At 37.0% G+C, this 24041-nt stretch overlaps 1 long non-coding RNA gene across 1 annotated transcript; it reads right to left on the reverse strand.

Annotated features, from left to right (window-relative positions):
* Window positions 1-1935: 1935 nt before the first annotated feature.
* On the reverse strand, window positions 1936-23696 carry LOC124170257. Its single transcript, XR_006867392.1, has 4 exons — window positions 23628-23696; window positions 20744-20790; window positions 6344-6423; window positions 1936-2499 (listed from the first exon to the last, which is right to left on the reverse strand). It is a non-coding gene; the product is annotated as an uncharacterized LOC124170257 (long non-coding RNA).
* Window positions 23697-24041: the final 345 nt, after the last annotated feature.

The following is a 24041-nucleotide window of genomic DNA, read 5'->3' on the forward strand; positions in this document are numbered from 1 at the left end:
TATTGTAAGTATTATACTGGAGAAAAAATTTACTATCTTTCACTTATTAAACGTTGAATATTTTTACTTGAAAATTAGAAGAAAAAAAGCAATTCTTTTTCCTTTTAAAGAATAAAATTTCCTTAGTTGCACAATGCTCAGACAACGAGAGTACATATCCAGATTTTGGGGAGGAGTACATGTACACGTTTCCCCCTGATTCTTAAAAAAAGACAAGATTTATAATATGGTTATCATTGAGTTTGTTTTCGTTTGATTATCAATCATAAAATATCATTAATATTAAAGGGAATATTTAGGTACTATAATTGTCGTATGTTGATCATAATCCTAATTATAGGAAGACACTGGCATTCACAGGTAGGATATTAATATAACTGTGATATACATGAATATATAGCAAGCACTATCTCTCCATAGACATTCTCCTATCTCCTACAAAATAAACTCAAATGCCTCTGGAAGCATCCCTTACCCACATAAGACCACAAATACTTATTTTAAGGGACATACAGCAGTGGAAACGATTTTAAGAACATATTTAGACACATTATCTCATGCCACAAAGTAAAATTTGAAGGAAAAAAAGATATATTAAGTAAATAGAATGTATTAAAGTTTTATAATAGTCGCTAGTCATAATAAATGAAATATTACAAGTTATAAAACTGTAGATCACCCACATTTCTCCTTAGTAAGGTAATGAGTTTATAAAGGAAGAGGTATGCGGGGTTAGGTATGAGAAATGAATGAGCCCCAAGTTCCTTGTTTTACTTTGTGGAACCACGATCTTCCAAATAAAGTTTATTCTAATTATATTCGACCATAACCATTAATATTCAATGACCTTGATCGTCTCTAGTCACAATTGAAACAATCTCCTCGATCTCATAATCCAGCTAGCCTGCCCTTTTTCATTCCGCCATTTTGACTTTGCTCTTGACCGCTTCGAAAAGAAATTCTCGTGGCGAACGTATCGCCTGTCGATCTCTGCTCCGGATCACTTCCATCCAGAGCGCACTGTAGCGAATGTAGCGTTCTTTGGACCTCATCCCATGGTAACGGAGATTTCTAAATAGTCTTATCCACTTTCAGAAATATACTTCTATCACCTCACCTTGAAGAGTAGCTCACTGAAGATCGTATCTTTAACTTTAAAAGTCAGAGTATTGTTTTCAGGGTTTTTGGGATTGTGATAATTGCATCCCAGCTAGCACATTATAAGCCATTGAGAAAAGATGAAAGGAAGAAATATGGAAGGCGTTTATCAAGTAAGGTTATTATGGGTTTTTTACGACCAGGCCGACAAACATCCAGAGCAATGACAAAATGGATGCCAAACTTTCAGCACTTCCGTAGATTATTCTATAGATTTAGAGGATTCAGTAAGGGATTTATGCAAAAGAATAATGTTTCTATTCTTGGCCCTTCTATAATATGAGTAGAAATAGCATCAAATGGCCATAATTTGAAAATCATTCAGGTTTATGAACTGATGCAAAAGAAAAGGCGGACGGAAGAAAAACAGAATTTCACACGATTAGCGACGTAGAATAATATAAAAATTCCGCAAGGAATCTTTGAAATACATATTGTTTCAACGCGTTACCAGGCGATAAATTAAAATTCATCAATATTTCATCGTGTGGGCCTTGAAAAATTTCAGTCGTTCATGCATATAACAGCAAATTTTTTCTAGTTTATTGAATTTAAAACTGTTAACTACGACTATCATTTCAGTAGGTCTGTTTTGTTTTAGTTGTTGGGAAAATTTAGTTGTGTCTGCATCTCTAAAAAAATTAAACAGTGAAATGGGAACTAATGCCTTTTCAGGACGTGCTTTTCCTTTTTTTATTTTTCTCGCCTACTTTCTCGGGTAATATTTGCGGAATATTTAAATAAGTTTTATGTATCTAGAATCAGTGAGGCCACAACTTGAACATTTTCCCCATTTTTACAGAAACAGATGTCCCTTCTTAAACATGTATTTAATCACTTGCTGTTTGAAAAATGAAATCTTAGATATTATCGATGGTAAGATGAGAGTATCTTATAGATTTTAACACCATTTTAAACAAAAGCAGTGAATAATCAGTTCATAAGAACTGACTAATGCCGGCCTCTGATTGAGGAAGTTAAATAGCTATTAGGTACATATTATGTTGCGATTGGACCACACCTTGTGGAATTCGTGAATTTCATTTAAATTAGATTTTCGTAACAGTGTTTTTCAGCTATGGAACAAGTACGGGAGAATATTTAATATCCATTCTTACCATACATTACGCTCAAACTCTGTTTGAAGAATGTATTACAAAATACTTGCACTTGAATGGCATGCTTCTTTAGAGTAAGGCATTCACACAGCCATGGATAATTCAAAGAAAAGCTTAGATTAAATGCGTTTGCAATTACTTACTCAATAGGTTAGGCAATCTGGTTGGAATGAGTATTCACTCTTTCCTTGACTCCCCTATTCCCAATATAGAGAAGGCAATCCTGAAACGTAAAATAAATTACTTCTGTCACTGAAATGGGAAACTTATTATACTCGTACGAAGCAAACCTTTCTTTAATGCCTTTTTAAACTTACAAAATTTACAATCCCAAATGATGGACAAATACTTCTCAGACAACAGGTGTTGAAGAAAATATGGCAGATCAATTCGTAAGATGCAACTCGCATGGGATCTGCTCGTCTCATGACTTAGGAAATGCCCTTTACACCCACAGAGAACAGGCTTATCTAATCTTTAGTGCCTCATAAAAAATGAAGGTGTAAGTATTGCCAATTTACGACATTGCTAGTCATCGCTTGTGCGAAAATAATTGCCATTTTCTCGACTGAACATAATGGATAAGAAGGATAGATATCTTTTTAACGTTATTTTTTGGGTTGGTTACGATTTTTTTGCGAGATTACTGAGATATGGGATCACGAGATGAAGATGAAGGTAATGGATTTTGAGCTGCACAAAGGCTAGCCTCTTCCCCCATGGGTAATCCAGATAAGAAAGCTGACAAGCGTTGTGCTCACAATGAAATAGTGACGCGAACTATTGGCCCAACAACTTCAAACGCTTCTTCAGGAGAGCAAGGATTTAAATACAAACATAAGCATGTTTTATTAAACAACCGAATTTAAGAGTGATAACCTATAAAAAGTACTGACCAAAAAAATTGTTGGTAAAAACGTATGTTGATACAGTTTTTTCTAGCATAATGATAAGATAATCCGTGCCGCGGTTGAGAGAAGGTCACTTTAGCCGTTTTAGGATGTTGACGAGATGAACAAAGAACCATTGATTTTTCTATACATAGCTTGATAAATGAAGTTGATTTGAAGTTTATTGTGGCCTCTAGTATATAATAAAAAAGTAAATTTTAAATATCTCATGTCCTTGGTTGCACACCAAGAAAGCTACAGGAAGTGATTGAATACAACAATTATGTGAGTGGCATTGATAATTGGGATCAAAACAGGTCTTCCTATCCCACTGAAAGGAAATCCATCATATGGTACAAAAATTTGGGAATCCACCTAAAAATCTTACTGTTACCAAACCGTTGCTTTTTATACTCAGAATACTTTTTGAAAATTCCTTCTATCGACTTTTGAATTCAAATTTTAGAATCACTTTTAACTATATCTATAACTCCAGTTCCCTAGAAGAGACAACCATAATCCCAGCACACCTCATTCAAAACCAAGGGCTCATCAAGACATTTCCCCGACTAAATGACAAAGACGGAAAAGACTAAAACAAAAGAGGTGTAGGTAGCACTTCAAGAAGAACAAGCTAGGACACTTCATATTATTGCCCCACCCGCCTGGCTGAGCCATGATTATGTCTTGAGTGTTTTCTGGAGTATCACAAGAAATGGTTATGCTGAAAATTATTTACACAGCCGGACAAAATTGTTTTATAAAATTTATATATTCTTAATTTTAAATGTAAATTTGTTTCTTTTTAAAATGGTATTATTTGACGTAATACAAATATTAAATAGAAAAACCTTCTTCATATGGTTGACAATTTCTGATTTGTTTGACGATGTTTCATCAATATAATTCTTCTTTTATATAAATTTTCCTTTTTATTAACTAATATATGTATGCCATCACACAATTTTTTCAGAGGCTATCCAATCACTCATTCGCATTATCCATGATAGGGAACAACACTTTTGCCACAAATATTGGTATTATTTATTATATTTTCATCAGTACAATTAAAAATTAAAAATTATATTCAAATTAAAATTTCCAGATTGAAAAATTAACATTAGCTGGATTACTATCTTCAATAGTTTTAAATAGAATGATTTCGTCTAAACGGGTTTTTGCCACAGTACTGACAAAAAGCAAACAAATATCGGGATCATATACATGCATTGCGGCAAGGTACAACACGATTGACAGGATATTTGGAAAATTTTACTTTCAATTTTTAACAAATGAAGGGTTACTTTTGGGAAAAATAGTAAAATACATGTACAAAGAATCACAACTCATAAGATCATGTTATTAAATTAATAATAAAAAAATACAACTTTTTCCAAAATGTCAGCCACTGAGCATTTTCTTTAAAAAACGGTGATCACGGAATGTGTTAATTCCATAGTAAAAATGGACACACATGATGGGGAGAAGGCCTTTTGAGGGGATTTATCTGTCACTTAATATTGATAAAGAAAAATTAGTAAAAATAAAAAAAAATATTTTCTATCGATATAAGTGAGATCGCCTGTCCAATATTTTCTCTTATCACAATAACAGAAGGTTTTTATAATACGTTACCATAAACACTTTAATAAAGAAATTGAAATTACAACAGACTACCGATTATCCGGCTGCGGTGTATCAGTGATGCCGATTATCTGTGCATGATTTTCACTCTCGCTCAGTGTTCTCAGCGATCTTAATGAAAATGTAAATCGGATGCAAAACCACCAGAATTACTGCATTCGAATGGTACGATACTCCACGCTTATTATTTCCACGAGCATCCCCTTCGTAAAACGGACGTGATCACGCGCTAGCTGCATTCACAAGAGCTCAGTGGTCTTGTTTTTCGAATCCTCGCAGTGTGCAATTGCACTACGTGTTCATCGATACACGCCCCACAGCAGTTGTAAACCGGGCAACATATGCAAGACGCAACTAAGAGGTGTGGTGCCTTAAAATTTTGATTTCTGATGTCGCGCTGTGGTTTTGAAGTATTCGTGCAAACCACTTTTCTGTACATGTGATCTCGCGGATGCGTGGAATTCAAAACCAGTTCTAAAAATGGAGCAGTAATAGTACGAGTAAAACCTTGTTATTGCCTATAGGTTGTGTACTCTCGAAGAAAGCTCTGAGACCGGAGAGACCTCTTAAATATCAGCATAAATAATAATGTATTGTTTTTTTACATAAGTTATGAACATTTCAAGACATTTTTCTTGCTTAGTTTTATGTTTTTAACAGCTGAGGTATCATAAATTTATATTCGATTTTATGCATCAACTATATGGGTCAATTCTACAGCAAAAAGTTCTTTGAAACAGAAGAAAAAACTGGTGTCCAAAAAACCTTATAATACGTTTTAATATTCAACATTTTGCCATGTTTAAAAAAAGTAGACAAACATTAAATTGAAATGGGTAATTAATTGGAAAAAATTGAACCTATTTCAAACATTCCTTTCCTTGATGCATTTTGCAGGAGTGGCATGTGGTCTAACACACCATTAATCGAATTCAGTTGGATATTAACGGAAATAAAAAAATAAAAGCATTAGTTTTCGAGACTTTGATATATGTAGCATAAAAAATATGAAGATAACAGGAATTATTGGCATAAACAATAGTCATTTTGAAAGCATTCATAATTTTAAAAATGCAGTAGTTTCTCAGACCGCCTGATAAATGGTATGTTTCAAAACTCCATTTACAACAAAAGCAAAAAATAATCAGCTCATTATAGCTGACAAATGTTGGCCTCTGACACTGCCTCAAGTGACCAAAAGCTATTTCGTACACACAAACGTTGCGATATGACTATTTCCTGATGAATAGAAAAATGGAGATTTCGTTTTAATTAGTTTCGGAAAAGCTTTCAGAAAGCGAGTAAACTTGGGAATAAGAACGAAGTATACCAAGGCAAAAATTTTTATGGAAGTAACACAAGAAATATTTGCTATCCATTCTTACAATAAATTACATTCAAACTCAGTTTGTTTATTTTATTAGAGAAAATCTGGTTCTTGGTAGGCATGCATCTTTCAAGCAAGGAAGTCCCACAATAATGAATAATTCGTGGAAAAGCATAGATTAAGTGCATTTGCAACTACATACTTACCAAATTGGTTACGCAATCTGGTTGGAATGGGCAATCACTCCTTCCTTGACTTTCCAATTACCAATACAGAAGAGGCAATCCTGGAACGTAAAATAGATTACTTTTGTTAGTGCCCCAATTTTTTTTTAGTTACCTCAGTAGACTGCAGTGTAGGCCTATGCAGGAGGGGAGGAAGACAACCCCTAAAGCCCCTGCAGTAGGTAGACCAATGGAAGACTACAGGTAGTCACCTGGTGTCTGGATTTTTGGGAGCCAGACTTCACAGTTTGGGTTTGCCATCTTCAAGGTTGGCGAGAGCCTGAGTATTCTAAGTTAGTTCTACCTCCAAATTCTTTATTGTAATTCACAGATCCTGTCCTTTTGCCCATCCTCCTCCAAAACTCAGACAGGTTTACGAGCCAGTGAGTAGTAAGTTGTCCGTAACCACCTACTCTGGAGGATCAATTAACTTAAGTTAACTTATTCCTACCCTCAACCTAGCACCCCTCCCCTTCCGAGAGTTGGCAGATTTTACCCACACTGGCACCCACAATGTCGCCCAGCACCACTTAGGACTCCTTGATAAGATATTACATTATATTCCAACTATTATTGCCAATTTTTGTAAATGTTTATATTTTCTATGTAAATTTGTTTCTTTTTAAAAATGATAGTATTTGATGGATAGAAAATAGTAAATAGAAAAATCTTCTTCATATGGTTGACAATTTCTGATTTGTTAAACATTGGCTTTCTTGAGATGCTTACTCCCTCGAATGTGCAACATTTTCATGTTAAATAGTATTTTTTTATTAAAGTCAATAATATTGGTGTTAATTAAAGTATGTTGGTGGTGGTTCTCCGGTATTGCTTTGTAGAAAACATTTTCACACCTCCTACTGGGAGTGTTATCAAGAGAAATTTGATTCTCTTGAAAACGCTCCCAGTAGGAGGAGTGAAACGTTGAGTGAAAATGTTGGTTAAGGTGCGTTTGGTGGGGACATGGAGCAGGTAGTCCGAAGATGGGCGTGGTACACCCTCCGTAGGGTCCTTAATCCTCAACCCTTTCCTCGACGCGTTCGCCCTCGCTGGCCCGTGTCTTGGACCCTCCCAGGGGGGGGGGCCTCCCTCCCGAAAAGTGACCGCTATGACTGCAATTTGGAAATCAATCAATCAATCCAATAATCAAAAAATGACTGTTTGCATAGCACTCCTGTCAATCGTGCGATCAAGTACGTCTTTGAAGCGTGATTCTGCGATGAAAAATAACGATTTTGTTAACTTTGCTAAACACGTGGCTGTGGACCACCGGAAAATGGCAACAGCGCTTTGGAATGGGCAAAGTAGCGGGCTGTTTGAATGAGTTACGAGCATGATTTTGCCATCTGGTACCGCTCATTTGCACGCCAAGGCTTCAGTTAATTTACCTTCAGTTCCACATAGTCTCCGATTAGATAACTTGCGTCGAGATAAAGGGTCAATTATTCCCTAAGTCGGATATTGAAGGGTTAAAGCAGTCGAACTGCTTCAAAAAGTCAAAAAACACCCGAAAGGTGGATAGGTTGTGTGAGTTTTAGACGGTGATTGCGAGTCCCTTTACGTATTTTCTCCAGAGAAATGAAATAAAATTGTTGCAAAGTTCTTTGTATATAAGGAATCTTAACTGCTGACAAAAATGCACCCCATTAATGATCATTCATTCAAAGAGGCGCTGCCAGGTACGGTAAAATTCTTTACTTCTTGTTAATCTTGTTAGTGTTAATACCTCATCGATAAACTCGAATGGAAATCTCTATAAGACCGCAGACTGAAAAATAAACTTAGCCTAATTGATAAATTCAAGAGACATGTATTTTCTGGCGAAGGTAGACATATCTTACCAACGCCAGCATACCACGTAGATCGAATCATAAAAAAATATATGAGAGATAGACTGTGGAACAGACAGATTCAGAATTTTTTTCACAATTTATAAGAGACTGTACAGACAGCATTAGAACTCACAAATAGATTACATGAGTTATATTGTAGCTTATAACTTACTTAAACATTAATGCATGTTTCTAAATTTTCACGACGGCTCATAATGCTTGAAAAAATGCTTGACAAATTTATATTGATAAAAGAAGACTATAATGAACAATGTAAAACAATTGACCCAGTATAATTTGATTTTATTACCTTTTCTAAAAACTTACTGAATGGCCGTCGTATCTCACTTTGTCGTCGCCCTTTCCTAGTATTTTTTTTACAACACCCAATTTACTTAATACCTGTTATTTCCCGAATATATTTTATTCCACGATAGATGATTTTTGAGGTTTCACATGATCTGCGCTTCCTGAATCCATGTTGACCTCTCATTAAAGTTTTGCGCGTCTAGGTGTTTAATTAATAAGCTGAATACGGTGTGTTCATCTACATCTACATAATAACCTGCCAGCCCCCTCTAGGGTGTTTGGCAGGGGGTGATAAATCACCAGCATGCAGCACGCATTAAGTTTTACGAAGGTTAGTAGGTTACACTAAAAGTCATTTTTATCTACTTATGCGTCTATCGCTACCGTTATAATTTCTTATTGATCGTGGAAAAAATCGATCGTTTTACCTTCAACTTCCCGGACATAAGACCATGATGCTCTTGAGTTATTCCGTAACTGCTCTACTAGTGTTTTTCTTTTAAAATTCGTGAATGCATTCCTGAACGCTTCCTTCGTGGCGGCTTGGGACAACTATATTGTTCATTTATTAACTCAACGATTCAAGATTCAACCCTGGTCTCTGTTACGGTTACCGCTTGGCTGACGATTGAATTCTTTATAGCTATAAATACTCCACCTCCAGCTCGATTCCTCCAGCTAGATTTTTATTCGATCGCAATCTTACCAAGATCCGGGCAACATTGGTTAGTATCAATGTACAGTATTGATACTATTGTACTGTTCCGATTAATGCTCAGAATTTCGGCAAAGACGGATTAAGTTCATTGTATGAATTGCTGTCTCATATGCCCATGGAAAAATTATGTTTGTTTTGGAGTTATCCTTTAGACTAGTTTAGCTAATTTTTTGCTACCTGCTCGAAACCCAAGGTAGTCTTGACCGACTTTCATTAGGCTGAGAGTCCAGATAGGAATTTCCGACATCGCCTTCATTCCTGCTACCCTCCATGTATAATGCAAATTGCACTACATTTTGGATGGTCATTAATGGGGTGCATTTTTTTTAGCGCTTTAGAGTCCATATCTACAAAAAACTTTGCTGCAATGGCTGAAAGAGGACTGAGTAGTATATGTGAGCATTTATGTGTGACAAATTCAAAGAATACCTGTCAGTGCGATAGTTAAAGTATTCTTAAAAAATTTCTTTCCTTTCTCTGGGGAGAATATATAAAGGGCCTCGCAATCACCGTCTAAAACTCACGCAGCCTTACCACCTCTAGGGTGTTTGGCATGTGACAATTATTTGCTATAGCGTTATTATTACAGCGCTATTTACCTGTACCTCTCTTACAAATAATCAGAAAGCCTTAGGGCTAAAATAATGGCCATATTTGCCCATTATTTTTCGTTTGAATTCATTCGATGCCCCCAGAAGAGTTTCCTTTGTATCATTTTTCGATTTTAATAATTGTCCCGCATTTATTTTATTTTCACACAAGAAAGATCTACACGTGTCTTTTTCATTTTTGCGCGAGAAATTAACTACTTCTCCCTCATTAGACTCCATGTAGAATACGCTGTCAGTGTTTGGGATCCTCGTGAAATAGGCTTAAAAAAGAGTTAGAACGCGTGCAAAGAGGAGCTACCAGGTTCGTAAAAAATCATTACGATAGTCTTGGGTGACTGTTGCATACTTCACATACGATGTGGATACGGAAAAGAATGAAGAAGGTAAGATGGACGGAGAGTAAAAGGAACAACGAAGTGCTGGATATGGTTGGCGAGGAAAGACAGCTTTTAGATGAGGTACGGAGGTGTCAGAATGTATGGATGGTGCGAATACTTAGCGGGGATGTTGAAAATTGTGTTAGAGGGTAGAATGCTAGGGAAACGAGGAGGGAAGGAAAAGAAAAGGATTTTTAGATAGATTAAACGGGAGTAAGCCATACAGTGAATTGAAGAAGGTAGCGCTCGACGGAAAGTGAGGCTTCCAAATCACTTCTTTAGTACTCCATGGAAACCTACCTTAATCGGTAGAATACTATAATAATATATGATAAATTAAAGAGCAGTGTATTTTCCGACGAAGTTAGCCATATATTACGAGCGCCACCATACTACAGGAAATCAGATTATATAAATAAACTCGCTTAGCTCGCTGGGGGGGCTCTGCGAGTGATGAAATGTAGTTAGTTGTTATTATTTCGTCTCGTGAAAGTTATACTTGTAAGTGTCCTTGAAAGTTATACTTGTAACCATATAAGTGCTTTCACGTTTGAAATGCCATGAGGAACTTTTACGTGCGATGGAATCAATGATACCAGTTTTTATTAAAGACTAACTGAAATAATGTAATATTTATGTCCCTTTTGGAACTACGTTATTGGTAACGAATGTTTGCAGGTAATCGTATTGGAATTCATGCTGGATTTTACACCTTGTAATTACATGTGATTTATAAACAGCGAAACCTTCCTTATTTAATATAATAGTCAACATACAGTTTATAATAGGGTAGCTTCCTTCATCAAAGAAAACGAAAGGCATTGATTGCGATTCGTTGCCCACCATTAGTGTCTTCATAATATACAAATTATTTCGTTTTAGAAATACCGGTTTAGACTAATGGCAATGGTCCATTTTTATCCTCATTTGAAAAGGGCCAGATGGGCGCCAATGCGATGCCACTCCACGTGACGTCACAGGGACCTAGTTTCTATAGGAGAAGATAGGAGTTATACATCGTCTGAGGTTACCAATGCTTGCACGAGGCGCAGAGCTAAGGGAAACTAGTCTTAATTATCACTTATTAAAATTGGCTAAGGTCGGAAAGTTTTCCACGTTTGATAAGGTATTAATAATCCTAATTTAAGCCAAGCGCTACCAGCCAGCAGGGTACTCAGCTACCCGCTAGCAGCCTGCGTCGTATCAGGGCTAAGCCTCGCTTCAAGGTCACCTCACAGGGCGGCAGCGGGAACCAGAAATACGTCGTACGGAGAGATTTCCCGGCATTCATACTTACGCGTCGCGTTTTCGCGCGCTTGAAAATTTTCACTTTTTATTTAATCGTGAAAAATAGATATCGCCATTTAAAAATCTAAAAGCGTGAAATACGTAATCCAGGAGTAATAATCTTTCTATTAAGGCAATAAAAAAATAATAGGAAACCACCCTATTATTAAGATTAAGGTAGGTTTCTATGGAGTACTAATGAAGTGATTTGGGAGACTCCCTATCCTTCCAGCGCTGCCTTCACTGTAAGGCCTATTTCCTTTCAATTTTTCTAAAACCCCTATTCTTTTCCTTCCCCTACCTCGTTTCCCCAACATTCTACCCTCTAACACCTTTTTCAACATCCCCTCCCCGCTAATTATTCGCTCCATCCATAAATTCTGTCTCTTCCGTACCTCATCTAAAAGCTGCCTCTCCTCACCCACCATGTCCAGCACTTCGTCGTTCCTTTTCCTCTTCGTCCATTTCACCCTCTCCATTCTTCTCCACACCCACATCTCGGATGCCTCCAATCTTCTCTCGTCTTCTTTCCTCAATGTTCACGTTTCCGCACCGTGGAGCGCTACACTCCAGATCAAACTCTTCACTAACCTTTTCTTTAAACTCTTAAATAACAATCCTCTCAGAATTTCCTTCCTATTCACGAACGCCTCCATTGCTAATGCAATTCTCTTCCTAATGTCCTTACTACCGTATCCGTTTTCCTCTAACGTACTGCCTAAAAAGTTGAACTGCTCAACCTGTTCAAATTTTTCACCTCCCACCTTTGTCTTAAGTCTCACATTCCTCGCTCGTGATGCTTTACAAAACCACATAACCTTAGTTTTCTTGTGATTAATCCTCATCCCATACTCCTCGCAACGCTCGTATAACGCATTCACTAGAGCCTGAAGCCCCCTCGCTGACTGGCTAATCAACGCCTGATCATCCGCGAATCTCACTGATTTGAACATCGTTCCTCCCACTTTTATTCCAGCTTCTAACTGTTCCCACGCTTCTCTTAACATCTCCTCAGCGCATACGATAAAAAGTAGGCATACGCGGCGATAGAGGACAGCCTTGCTTCGCACCTCGGCCAATGCTTACCCACCCAGGTTCTCCGTTCGCTACCCACACTTGCGCAGTCTGGGCCATATACAGATTACAAATTAGTCGTCTATCCCTCCAATATACACTTATTCTCTTGAGGATTTCCATTAACTCTAACCAGTTCAAGCTATCTAACGCTTCTTCAAAATCCACTGAACAGGCATATGCGTCCTGGTCATATTCTAGGTTCCTCTCCACCAGGGACCTCATTATCGCTATTGCATCACGAGTTGACTTCCCTTTTCTGAAACCAAACAGATCTTCGCCCGAATACTCGTTTTCCCTCGCCTCCATTCGTCTGTTCAATACCCTAAGCACCACTTTCGTCGCATGCGATATTAGGGTGGTAGTCCTGTAATCTCAGCATCCCACAGCTTTCTTTTTCAGTAGCGGAATTAAAACCGTCTTCACGAAATCCTCCGGCCAACATCCCTCCTCATATATCCTGCGTACTAGTTTGAAAAACCTTTTCTTAACTTCCTTCCCTAGATTCTTCAGAAGCTCACACGGGATATTGTTCACACCTACTGCTTTACTAGCCTTAATATAACGAAGTGATTTCTCTATTTCCGAATCTAATATCCCCGGCCCAAAATTATCCTCCCCCACTTCTCTTTCCTCCTCTAAAATCAATCTCTCCGGTCTGTTCCTTCCTTCATAGAGATCCTCCAAGTATTCTTTCCATCTACTCTATACATCTTCTCGCTCGGTTAGCATCCTTACATCTTAAGCCTTAATGTTAGACATGGCTTGTCCTCTTTTGCCGCCCGATAGCGACTTAACTTTGGCGTACAACGCGCCTACTTCTCCATCCTTCTGGAACTTTTCCATTTCCTCAAACTGTCTTTTCCACCAATCCTCCCTTGCCCTCTTAGTTTCACGACGTAATCGATTATTCAATTCCCTATACATTCTTTTGCCCTGTTCTGTGTCCAAGTTCTTCCACTTCCTTCTTTCCTCCATTTCTTTTACCATTCCCTCCGTAATCCAAGGCTTCTTTAACCTTCTGCGGTCAACATAGCCAATTGACTTCTCCGCCGCATTGACTATTCCCGTTTTAATATTATCCCACCCTTCCTCTTCAGTCTGTGTACTTCCAGTCTCCCGTATACTAATGTACACTTGTTCCTGATATCCTCCCCTTCAGGTTCTTTCTACGTTCCATTTCTTTGCCTTTCTAACTTTAGTACATAAGTGTTTTGAATCTTACGTTGCATTTCGTAAGTAATAGGTTGTTGTCTGAAGCTGCATCTGCTGCTGGGTAGCTGTGTGAGTTTTTAACACTATTCCTAAACCTCTGTCTTGCCATAATTTGGTCTATTTGATATCTCCCTACATCCCCTGGACTTTTCCATGTGTACCTTCGCCCTTTATTATGATTGAACCACGTGTTTGTGATGAATAACTTGTTTCTCCTGCTAAATTCTGTTGCTTTCTCATCCCTGTCGTTCCGAATTCCTAATCCAAATTCTCCACACCTTGAATATGCAGCGAGTGTATGGGATCCGGTACCGAAAGACTTAATCCGCGATCTGAATAAAATACAAAGGAAGGCTGCGCATTTCGTCAAAAACTGCTACGGGCGTACAGACAGCGTTTCGCAGATGTTAAGCTAATAATACTGGGAGCCGCTGGAGACTCGCAGGCTGCGCACTAAGCTTAGATTGCTTGAACAATTGAGAATAGATGTCTTTAAGGGCGACACGTAGAACAAAATATCAAAGACAAACTATATTTCCAGGCCCGATAGAAGCGATAAATTAAGAGAGATGTTTTGCCGAACGGATAGACATAGGAATTCGTTTTTCCCCCGGACCATAAAAGACTTAAATAAATGCTAGTCACAACTTTGTAGAGCTCTTCATTTTTTATACGTAGACGGCTGGTATCCTGACACCCCATTCCACACGCCTTTTAGGCCGCTTGCGGGGTATAATGTAGATGTAGATGAACCATGAGGTATAAAATATGTGCCTTGTGGTCAATAATAACAGCCTCAGTTCTGATTTCGCACTCGCTGCCAAGAGGTCAAGGTTGTTGTTACCCCTGGTAGATGTATTTTGCATAATAATATAATACGTAAAGGGACTCGCAGTCACCGTCTAAAAATCACACAACCTATCCACCTTTCGGGTGTTTTTTGACTTTTTGAAGCAGTTCGACTGCTTTAACCCTTCAATATCCGTCATAGGGAATAATTGACCCTTTATCTCGACGCAGGTTATCTAATCGGAGACTATGTGGAACTGAAGGTAAATTAACTGAAGCCTTGGCGTGCAAATGAGCGGTACCAGATGGCAAAATCATGCTCGTAACTCATTCAAACAGCCCGCTACTTTGCCCATTCCAAAGCGCTGTTGCCATTTTCCGGTGGTCCACAGCCACGTGTTTAGCAAAGTTAACAAAATCGTTATTTTTCATCGCAGAATCACGCTTCAAAGACGTACTTGATCGCACGATTGACAGGAGTGCTATGCAAACAGTCATTTTTTGATTATTGGATTGATTGATTGATTTCCAAATTGCAGTCATAGCGGTCACTTTTCGGGAGGGAGGCCCCCCCCCTGGGAGGGTCCAAGACACGGGCCAGCGAGGGCGAACGCGTCGAGGAAAGGGTTGAGGATTAAGGACCCTACGGAGGGTGTACCACGCCCATCTTCGGACTACCTGCTTCATGTCCCCACCAAACGCACCTTAACCAAAATGTTTTCTACATACCAATACCCGAGAACCACCACCAACATAGGTAAAAGAAGCTGTGAAAATCTTCAGATGAAAGTTAATTAAAGTAAATTTACAATTTGAGTAAATAATAACTGTCACCCATAGTGCTTTAAGCACTTATCTTGGTTGAAAAGAAATGACTTGTAAAAATTGATACATTTTTGGGATTTTCAAACAATTACAAAATTTAAAATACACTTCATTATCAACTTTATATATATATGACATGCAATTTAGAGAAAAATAAGAAACCAATGCAAAAAATGACGTTTTTAACATTCTAGTATCATCATTAATATCACCACATTAAAGACATAAAATTAATGTTTCCTCTTAACACATTCAGCCCGAAGGTAAAAATTTTAATTTTGCTCAGATCTGAAAATTTTGCCAAGCGAAGCCATCATGACACTCAGTGTCAAAGTTGGTACATAATGACCATTTTAAATATTTCTTGGACATCTATAACTTGATAAAAAAAATTGAAAATTAAAATTAACCAATTTAGAAAAAAAAAGTTGTACTGCACACACAATTTCTTAAACAAAATCCCAGGTGTTGATGCTGGTTTTTACAGGGGCCTCCATGAATTTTAGACCATTGGCCCCAAGGTAAATTTTTAATTTAAAGTACGTGGATTGGAATGAATCATGACAGGCTTCACCTACATTATACCTCAATAGTCACCTTAACGCATGAAGACACTAATTTAGTTGTGCAAAAAGATTTAAAAAAATACAAGGCTACTTCTGCAATTGAAAGAATAGCATGTATAGGTATGTGTGACTCGGTCTGAAAATATTTCACTAGGAAAATTGTTTCAAGATAAAATCAATGATTGAAGCAATGGGCAATCAAAGGTATCTTTCATCAACGCTACAGTAGATTTTTAACACTTGTCTCATTGTCATACCTCATTCGATCACAAAATGCCAAAGTATAAGCAAACCTTAGTATAAATAGACGTAAGAAGAGCGATGTAATAGAACACACAACAGAAAATGGAGAGAGGAAACAGTAATGTAGCTGGTTTGAGAAAAGTGAATAATTCTTTTGAACAATGCTACGCTGGAAAAAATCATCATGTTATGATCTCCAAGATCAATCACCGGATATTCATTAGCAAATTTCAAGTTGATAACTAATGGCGGAAGTGGCATGTGTATATACACATGCTAGCAAGCGCACACCCAAAGATGAATGAAATAAGAAATGTAACTTTTCCTTTACTACGAGAAGAATAAAATCCAGTCCACTTATAGATGTGATATGAAGCTCTGAATGCAAAAGCTATCTCCTTGGCAAATTCACCACTCTGCAAGTATGTTATCCCTTGGCATCGTGCCAGGTGCAAATTCGGTCGATGCGATTGCTTGAGGGGGCTCGGTCGGGACGAGGTAAGCAGGGGGAATGTGCTGTTCAAATGGAAGCTGGGAGCAGACTCATGAAACGACGCGAGTGGGCTCGCACATGTTTATTGAGTTACTCACAGGTAGTGTAGCAGCTGCCTACACTACCTGTGCCCAGGATCCTACTGTCTGCAAAAAAAGGCAAGACACCCAAGTTTGAGGAGTTCTATCGTCCAAATGCGGAAATCAATTTCAATAAAACAAAAAGCAAATGAGAGAGAATTTATTTCTACTTTGGCTCATTTACATCAACAAATTTCTTGCGCCATGGTATTTCTTGTATTTCATTTTTTTTCTAAAAAACTTCCCATTTTTGCTCGTAAAATCAAGTTGCCCCGCTTTACGTGCTAGGTATTCTCATAGTTTTTGTTCCAATAGCTAGAAATTTCGATATATGAAAGCCAGATCTATTATTAACGCTTTTTAGAAAACAAATTGTTTATACGACAAAAATTGTTTTAAACTACACAAATCTCTGTTAACTTCAAAACCAATGAGTCAATTGAAAATGAAGCTTGAAGACTGAGCTTCAAAATTTGCATGCATGAGGACTTCCGGAAAGTCTCGGGTGTTGTTGCCTACTAGGATTCATGGTTGGCAATAACATTCAAAATACATTCAGTGAAATGACTAAACCACTGAAAATTCTTGCGACGATTCCTATGACAACTAGTGAAGCATGCAGGATTTTTTCAACCCTTAAAGGTGTTTAAACATTCTTACATAGCCAGATGGATGAGGACCAGTTCACTGCTTTGGCGATGTTGTCAATTGAAAAGTATTCTAGGTTGGCATTGAAGGTTTCAATGACTTTCAGAGGGAATGCATTTCACCTACCGTCACTTTTAAAGGCATGGTTAGAATAATTGTTTTCATTTGCATGCTTATATTACTTCTGTTAATGCAGTTTTAAGGGCAGAATGTACCAGTGGTTTGTCATGCATGTGCTATGTATTATATCACGACAACATATGATGCTCATAGATAATAATTAGCATAATATAAATAAATCATCCTGTATCTCCGTTAATGCCCACCCACAATAAATTACCACCAGCCACCACTGACTAATGGAACAAATTTTAAACTTCATGCTGGTGTTGTTTTCAAACATTAAATTTTACAACTCACTGAAACTGATTTCTTTAGTTTGAAATAATATATCACAATACGTAATCACTTATTTTTTTCATATCACATTTGAGCCTACAAAAAGTTGCTATTCATTGAGGCATTTGAGAGGCTGGAAGAGAATTATACCATGAACAATTTATTATTTCCAAAAAAATAATATCACCAAATAAATCACACAGGTCTTTAGAGTAGTCCAGTGCCATGAATTAGGCTTACTTTTCATTTCATGGAAAATTTTCTAATGAGATATTTAAGCAGTGTTATTGATTGGGATTATCTTCTTTTATATGTATCATGATCCGCTCTGATAATTAAAGATTATCCCTTTGGTGCTTCAACATTTGCAAACCAGTGGGTAAATTCTTCAGGACAAGCATCGGGCTGTTGTAGAATACCATCATGGTGTCCAATGGAGATATAATATTAACCCATTCAAGCCCAGACATATCTATATACATGTAATACTATACAAATTCCTAAATACTCTCTTGTTTGTTGTTTATGCAATTTCTTTCTGTTGTATGAAAAAAGAAAGCCTTCAACTGGTTAACAAGGTAATGAGATAATTTGAGCCAATATTTGCAATTGTTACGTTCACTTACAGATGTCTGGTTACGAATTACTTAGAAATCGCCATGGTATGATCACCTGAAAATTAAACTTTCTTATTAATCAGATTTCTCTGAAACCAGTTTTTGTTTCATTTTAAAATAATGAGGAGCATTATCTATTAAAAGATATAAATTTTTCTTTCAATCTCACGACAAAACTAATCAGTAAAGTTTTGGCATATCTAAAGATACCTCTGGGTACAAGTGGCACTAAAAATTCAATTTTTAACTCATAGCTACAAGCATCCCCCGAGTTACGTAAGAGATGCATTCCGGAAAACTTTGCATAAGTCGAAATTTACGTAAGTTGAAAATTTTGCGTTACTGCTTCAAAGATTTCTATCGGTGCGGTGAATTCTTGATGGAGAAATTCGCATTAAATTTTTGGTTAAGTTTCATGCATTTCACTGTGATATTCATGAACTCTTCCGCATGTTCTTATGCTATTAGATACAGAATCAATAAACATTAATATACAGTCTGAGAGTTGCATCTTGAGCATTGCCAAACAGAATGCATAATATTATTCCCCAAACTGACCGATCGCGTGGATTCGGGAAAGTACAGTATCTCAAGGCTACAAGCTGCAAGCAATGTATTAGAGGGAAACCAGTAACATTTGGGTTTTAATAATGGAGCATTGACGAATAGGGTGGTGCGAAAAAAAAAGTTACAAATTTCGTGTCGCTATAGCACAGAAAATTTGCGATACGATAGTACAAAAAAAAACAAAACCAGAATTATTAAAATCGGACGTAATCTTCTGATCACGCAAAGCACCTGATGCTCATTATTCTGTCACCGAAAAGAAAAAAATGACGATGCAATGCCAGTGGCGATCGCAGAATTCTCACAATGGTGGAGTAGACCTAGGCCATCAATTATTGGCAAATTACCAGACAACGATGAGGAATACAAAATGGTAGTTAACCTATTTTAGAGGGGCATTGAATGTATCGATTGTACAGGGATGGCTTGGGTATAGAAAACTGAGATAAGGGTCATACTGCAGTAAAATTTCAAAATCCTAATGTCTATTGTTCACGTAATAATACTTTATACCATAATACTATAATACCTAATGCTCAAAATTATATTATATTATGCATAAAAATTCAAGTATAAAAAACCACTTGAAGACTTAAGCAATGAATTATTTAGCGGAAACGTGCATGAATCAAATTACATGATAATGTACATTGTTGATCCCTCAAGTGCCAATATGTATCTTAAGATACATGTAGGATTAAGCTATGCAAATGTTAGAGATTAAAAAAAAAACAAACAAAAAAATTTATTCCTTCGTCAGATATGATGGCTAATCATAATTTAAGCAAGGAAAGTAAAATATTAAAAAAAAATCTTCTTGGCTTTAATGGATAACTAAGGTTTCTTGAGGTGTACCCCATAGATAAATATTGGGCCATATTCTTTTTGTCATTTATATTACTGACCAGTAAAGTACAGGGGGCTACACCATTCCTTTATGTAGACTGTACTAGCAAAACGAATGACTAATAAAATGCCACAATCGCTCAAACCGTGATCCAGTAGGTAGTGACAGGAATGAAAGTGGACCACGAATCTGTAGCATCTGAAGCGAGAGCACTCGGGAACATTGGGAGCGTGTACTGGACTACAATCTTACACAAGTTTATTACCACTCACGAGATGGTGATTTTCTCATGAAAATAATAAAATATTTAATGCTTAAAATGTGAATAATCTTAATCTTTAGATTTTCTAAGCCATTTAGTCAATGAATATGAACTTTTCAATAGTATGATTCACCTCAAGCGTTAGAAACACATTTTATATTCACACGGTTACAACCCTGTATATAAATTTTACTCTAAAACTTTAAGATCAAATGGTGCTATTGAAGGCTATAAAAAAATGCCTAAACCAAGGAAACACATACAAAACAATAATACACTCACAACAATAGTCGCTATTAAGACTTGCCCTTCAGACAACATGATAATAATTACCTACATGCTATACACGACAAACTACCACCTTAACCAGTTTCAAAACAAATACTACGCATAGCTGGCTGGAAAAAAAAGCTTCAAGGCAAAATATTTCATCATCATCGTTTTTGTTAACTTGTCCATCAAAATGACGACACAAACTTTCAAGATAAGCACAACTGAGACACCAATTGGGTGACACCACTTATTTAAAAACAAACAACGGCATAACATAAAATGGAATTAAGCAGTTTCATACACTGTTATTGCAGAAGACAGAATTATAAGAAATTGATCAAAATACTCACTTTGAGACTCAAGGAGGTTCTGGAATGAAAGTTTTCCGACCGGAATCCTGGAAAGGAAATTGGACAGATGAAGATTAACAAATTGGCAGCTGAATACTTTTTCACCATTCCATGAACAAATGCTACAGCTACAGATACGTAATTTTAAGGCGTAAAAAGCCATTGAAAGGGTTGAAATAAGGCCCTTACAACTTCAATACAACCAGGGCGAAATAATATTCATTCAATACATTAAAAGGTACAATTAGCAAGTAACGAAATAGAAATAATGACATAGCTATGGTCTATAATAGGCATCTTTTCATATCGAGGGCCAGAGGAAATAGCAAAAAAAATATTATATGCAGAAACTTAATGACTACAGCCCTATGTCAGTGAATAAAATAGAAACATTTCCCGATTATCAGAGAATAGATTAAAAGACCAAAAGAAAAAAAATAGCCCAATCACAGCACATCCTACTATCTACCATCTCCACCTGGAATTTCATTGGTGACAACACATTTATCCCGGTACCAAATCAACATTTAACACATTACATTTACACAATAATACTGACACAACACCGGCAAATATCGATAGAAATGGTAGAAATTCGTTGACACATTGAGTACACGACAATACAGCAGCAACGGCATAAGTTTTAATATGCCTAAGGCGTTCACAGTACACTTTTATCGAATACTAATTTTCAACAGATCTTCACCATGTCATGGATTCAAAACTTATGTCGCATTCTTAACGATCTTACGGGCGGGAGAAAGCGCAGCGACTGCAATCGAATTGACACAATACACGCTACTTATTTTCATGTGGGAATGGCTCATAATTTAAAGTAAACTGCTACCCAATTTATTAGCAATTCGAGACTCAAATGACCGATGGCGGCGCTGCTGTCAGTGACGTCAATTTCCAATATGGCCGCCAGAGTGATGGTAAAATCAAAACAATCATAAAGCATTGGCGTAAGGAGAGAACATAAACCATAATATCAAGAGCTAATAAGATAGAAATATTCTTTTAAAACCTTCGTACGGTGTATTACTCGGCTTCTTTCATCCTTAAGAAGATCTAGAACCGGAAAAAACTGCTTGACGACGTAACTAAAGGTGTTTATAATGTACCTAAACATTACGAGTCAAGTTTGATTCTTGACTTGCATTCATCCAAATCGTATTGCTTTACTTCGTAGCCATTCCTATGTAATACACTTCAAAAGAACTTAATAGTATTTCATATACAACCTGCCGCTTCAATACATGGAACCATAATCCATTTCAGGCAGTTTTCGTGTTGTATTTGGGTGCCACAGCCGTCTGCTTCACTGATGTGGATTGCTGTGTTCACCTATTTATTATCATATTTCCGGATAAGAAATGAACTAAATAGTTATTTGATATGCTTTAACATTGGGAAATGAAATTGTTTGGTATGATTTAGAAATGAAAAAAGGAAGACCAAGGAAAAGATGGTGATGTGGAGCCGGAACAGGCTTAGTAGCCTAATCCTGGAAGGAAGAAGAAGATGATTTGGAAATTTGAGGGCGACTTAAAGATCTTTACTGTTGATTCACATCTTCGTTTATTCGCTGTTCTTAGTAAAATCATGGAGACGATAGTTCTACTACTGATGCTGAATTGACTACCGAATTGACACCAGGAATCCATCAAAATAAGCAAATAATGTTTACCATAATGCATATTTTACTAATTTACATCGTGATACGCTGTTAAAAATCGTTCTTTCAATGTACAGTAGGTTCATCCTCCTTGCTATTGATACTTAACGTCAATCTTGAGTTACTATGCTCAGCAACTTTAGGTAAATCGTTCAATAGCATATCGCGCACAGAAGAAAAAAAACATTTATCAGAATAACACGGGCAAATACCATCCCGCTCATAATAATGGCAATGTAAGTATTGAGTATGTTATACTTAAAATCTCGAAAACCGCGATCACGGATATATCGGATACTTTGATGCATTGGATATTTTTCTACTTTTGTTCAGCGTAACCTGACACATGAACGATTTTCAATTGAAATAACATATTAATAGCTATAGCATGTAAAACCAACGTATCTCCATTAAAATCGTCCTAAACAAGAGCTTTCTGCTCCTACCTACGTGCGGGAACAACAGCCGTCGCCTCGCTTTTAAACAATTCAACTTGTGCTGCAGTTATTACAGGGTCGTAGAATTAAAGAATATTTAACCTCAAGTAACGGTAGTAATTGCTTTGAAACCAAAAAGTAGGTATCACCCCGTAACTACTCAATAAAACAGTGTAAAGGTCTCATATACACTATTCCTCATAGCACTGCTGCAGCATGACCATCGTTCCTCTGTTTCGAGCGTTCTCCGCCAGGTGGTATCTCCCTTGGCTGGAATCGCGAATAATATAAACCCTAATTTATCCGTTTTACTCTCAAGCACATCCTAAAAATCATAAGATTATAAATGATGGACAAAGGACAATCAAACGTGTGGTATAAAATCCAATTAGTAGAATACAACAAAGTTACATTGAAACAACGAATATCAACTCGCCAACACGTAGTATACGTGACCTAAATCCAGAATGTATTCGAGGGCCGCATTGCAATCATAATATAACCTGTAGTGAGGCAAGCTTTAACAACGTAGTCACATATAAATGAAACACTAACTGCAAACAATAGCAAATAAGTAGGTTATGTAACAGTAAACACGTTAGAAATGAGTAGTACCGAGTCTGACAACACAAGTCACTACGCCTCGTTACATGGCATTGATAATTAAAACTCACGAATGTGGGATCCAGATTACAAACACCTAGGACTAAGGGACGATAAATGAACTCAAAAGCGACATAGAATGCAGAGAATCCTAAAAACAACGTACCAGACCACTTTTACTTTCTCGTTACCGTTCTCTCAGCAGGAAACAAGCTATCATTGCACTCGTGGCAAAATACCCATAATACCACGCAAGTCAAGACTCAAAGCATAGAGACGGCATTATCGCATTACGATGATTGGAAACAATCGCAGTTAGCGCGGCAGTTTGTTTCTAAGCTGGCATGCTTGCGGCTATTGCGACGACAACATATGATATATCACGTTTTTAAAATACATTTAAAATTAAGTTGGCTGTTAAATTAAAAAGAAATATATTTTATATTTCGAGAAATTTATAGCCAACCTTAAAGTAAGCCTATAAGTTCCACTGAATACAATAACACCAATGAAATTAATTTCGTAAAAAAAAACATTGCAGTATTTAGCTAACATGGTGATATACACTGAAATATTTTTT

Source organism: Ischnura elegans, chromosome 13, assembly GCF_921293095.1.
Source record: "Ischnura elegans chromosome 13, ioIscEleg1.1, whole genome shotgun sequence".
NCBI lineage: Eukaryota > Metazoa > Arthropoda > Insecta > Odonata > Coenagrionidae > Ischnura > Ischnura elegans.